The following is a 4,025-nucleotide window of genomic DNA, read 5'->3' as shown; positions in this document are numbered from 1 at the left end:
GACGGATCTAAAACAAACTCAGGAACAGGTACTGGGGTATTCTCAGAAGACCTCAATATCAGGATATCAGCACCGCTTGGTGACCACAACACAGTATTCCAGGCTGAATGCATGGGCATCAAGTTGGCAGCAGAAGCAATCATAGCGAGAAGAGTAAAGAACTACTCCATTCGAATACTCTCCGACAGTATGTCAGTACTTCAAGCACTGAATAGCTATGACATAAACTCAGGGCTCATTTACGAATGCCATCAAGCACTCATGGAGGTATGTATACAAAACCACGTAACTCTTCAGTGGATTAAAGGACACAGCGGCTCACGTGGCAATGATGCAGCAGATGAACTAGCCAGGAAAGGGTCGGAGACGGACGCTGTAGGACCAGAACCGATAGTGTCCCTCCCCTCCCAATGGTCTAGAACAACTATACACAAAGGTACAAAATCTTCACATAATAATACATGGACCACCCTTACGGTTTGTAGACAGGCGAGGGAAGCACTCCCAACGCTCAATGCCAGTCTATCTCGAATACTAATTAAACTTAAAAGGCAAGAGCTTCGCACTCTAACTGCCGCCCTAACGGGTCATGGTCCATATAATAAACACCTTTTCAATTTAGGTATCACAGACAGCCCTCTATGCAGAGCGTGCATGGAGGGGGAGGAAACGGCTGCGCACATCCTACTTCAGTGCTCCGGCGTGGCCAACTACAGGGCAAAATACCTTGGAGTGCCAAGGTCGCTCCCCGAAGTCTTCAGCAAACCAAGGAGGCTGCTGAGATTCCTGGAGGAGCTTGGGTGGCACGAGTAGGACCCTGCACCCACCACACGCAAAATAGGCGCTTTGTCGTCGAGTTGCGGATACCAGCCCGTTGCACCAAGTACCAAGTACCAAGTACCTTTACAGCTATCAGCCCGGCTCGAAGCAATTTTTTCTGAGTGTTCGATCTTTGTATTAATAATTAAATTCCTTTTATTTCGTAAATTAGATTTAATTAAAAAATGCAAATCATTATAATCTTTTTTTTTATGATGCATGTTTTTTTGGTGTTTTGCTCTTCAATGACGAGTCTATGAAACGGCGTTAGCGTACTTTAATAAGTAATTACAATATACATAACGAAAATACATTTCAGTCGAAGACTAAATTGCTGTTTAAGGGTATAAAAATGAAGATATGAATGCTTTTTTTATATAATACTAAGTGAAGGGACGAACAAGCCGTGCTCCTGGTGGTGAGCGACACGCCTGTCCATAACAGTTGCAGTGCCACTCGGAGCTTTAAACTGCAAAGATCTGAGTGGCACTGCCACTGTGCCCGTCATCCTGTGACATGAATTGATAACTCCCATGTGCCTATAATTTCACCAACATCCTTACCCTGCCAAACCGGAACACAGTAATTGATTTCACGAAACTGATTTCAATACATATGTAAAGTAATATTTAGTGTGGTGACATCTTTGGTATCACAGCAACCATAATACGGTGGCATCTGAATATTTTTTTGCAATGCATAATGTTGTTATTTACACAGATGTTAATATACGTTATACCTTTTTTATAACAAAAAATGAACCAGTTTCAAAAGTTTGTGGAGCTACATCTCCATCGCCAAGTTTTGTTTAAAACGGTTACCGGAAAATGGTTGAAATCCTATAAACCTTATTTAGCCCCTAATTTGCTACCCTTTTTTTTTGACGGGGGGAAATCTTTATGGATACCCCTGAGCCCAGGGAGACTCAGGGGTTATGTGGGGACTCTCCTTCCAGACTGGAGGGCCTACCCCACTAAAACCCCCCCGTGTTTCCCTCTCGCCGGTTGAGTCGGCGCCGTGGGATCAGTGAACATTCACCACGACGCCGCCCGGCCGCCCTAGCTTGCGCCAGGGCTCCCGCGCCAACGGAGGGGCGAGTCGGTTGTCCTCCGACCCGCCCCCCCGACGAGTGAGGCTGTGCAATGCAGGCTCCGGAGTCCCTGTCCAGAGCCCGCTGGTCTCACTAGGCCCTAATTTGCTACCCTGAGAATTTAAATGGGAATGGGAATCGAGTTACATAGACGCAAAAAATAAGTAAATATAAGAAGTAGGTTAATGTATTTGGTTACTTCGTAAGTTTTATGTTATTTATGTCAACTTCGCAAAATATTAGTTTTTAAATTGCGTCGCTTTATTTTTAGGGGTGAAGCATGGGTAAGACAATTAAAATGACAGTCTTGTGACAAGTAGTGCACATGGTGGTAAGCGATACGCCTGTTAATAACAGTTGCAAGGACCCTCAGAGTTTTAAATCGCAAAGATCTAAGAGGTACTGCCACACGTCCGTCACCCCGAGAGATAATGTTGGCAAGTTCCAGGTTTTTTTTTTAAAAAGAAAAACCGATGACAAATCGGATAAGAAATCGGTTTACGGATAATCGGTGAAGTTCAATAAACAGTCTCTTAGAGATGGTTAAAACAATGCTATGGTGCAGCAAGGACGTAGATTCAAATCCAAAACTTTGTATATTATTTTCTTTATTTGATCTATGAATTTAAGAGCCCATTCTTGAATTTCATAGACACCTAGAAAATGAAATTATTTTTTTAATTTAAATCCGAAAAAATACTTTCATTTCGTATGTGTAACAATCACGAAAACCTAAGAACTTCATAGACACCTTTTTTCGAAGTGGGTAAACGTAACATTTGACCCAATGTCAGTACAAAGGACGTTACATTGCATGAAACTAATAAAGAACATTAAAATATTCAATAGGTCATTGTTCACAATAACTAAGGTCCACAACAATGTACTCGTATATCCGGACAACTACAAACTAAATGTAAGGTTAGTAGTACACTGTTTATTTCATTGAGTTTAAAAATGTTATAAAATTGAAATCTATTTTTTCGTCTAAATCACGTATATTTGTTTTTTCAAACAAACCAACGTTCAACTTTACCACCTCAACCAATCACGATTGACTGAGATGGTAAAGTTATCAACCAGTTATGTCTAATATTAATGCAAAACCACCTTATTCTGAACTATAGTTACAAAGTTATTCATTTAAATACCTTATTTTTGAGGATGATCAAATAAAAATTATTTTTGATTAATAAGAAATCTTATTTGTGATTTGCTAAAGAACATTCCATTTTACGCTACATACAATTTTCAAATATTTCATTTTTAAAATATAATTTTTTTTACTGGAAACTAAAAGAAAATTGAAAAGAAAATAAAACTTTTTAACGAGTAGTAGGTACTGCAGCCTTATGAATGCTAGGCTTGGTCATTCACTACAGGAAATACTGGTTGGTTCCCAAGCTGGTGGTACGATAATAATTATATTTCGTTTATTTTCTACTAGACTGTACAATGATTATATGACGCTCAATCGGAGGCATCTCGTAGTTATTTGTTTTGCAAAGCTGCAAAGTTGTTGATTGACGCGCGTCCTTACACGAGACGCAAAACAACTGTGTTGCCGAGGGAAGCACACGACTTTTCACCTGAAAACAGTAGACAGAAAAATGGTAGATGAAAGGAAAAAACAGTTGAACTATAAACAAATCAGTTTTAATAAACAAAATTTGTCAACAATAATAAGAATAAAATATATCAAAGGTATTTATCGCGTAGTTGAATGTGTCAATATTACTGAGTCATCGACTCCTTAGAAGATAATACAGATATTGAAAGACAACGTAGGGCGCTGGCAGTGCTGGGCAACATGTTGGCCCGTAGGTTTGCTAGACTAGGAACGATAAGGTTGAAAGGGTTGTAACCCTAACAAGCCAGGTTCACGGCAGTAAAACAGGAAACTACGGGTCCACAAATTTATTTCAAGATGGTTAAGGAAAGAAAAGGTGACAAAGAAGTAAGGCTGTAACAATAAAAGGTATATATAGAAAACAGGTACATTATTATAAAACACTTCCTAACTTAATGATGATGAATATAAAGATATTAAGTACACTTACCCCAAAAGGGCCGAGATATACTGAATTACAGATACGTATTCATAGGTACATGATAA

The sequence above is a fragment of the Hyposmocoma kahamanoa genome, unplaced genomic scaffold, assembly GCF_003589595.1.
Source record: "Hyposmocoma kahamanoa isolate Upper Pololo Valley unplaced genomic scaffold, ASM358959v1 67, whole genome shotgun sequence".
In the NCBI taxonomy this organism is placed as follows: Eukaryota; Metazoa; Arthropoda; class Insecta; order Lepidoptera; family Cosmopterigidae; genus Hyposmocoma; species Hyposmocoma kahamanoa.
This window is presented reverse-complemented; position numbering follows the sequence as displayed.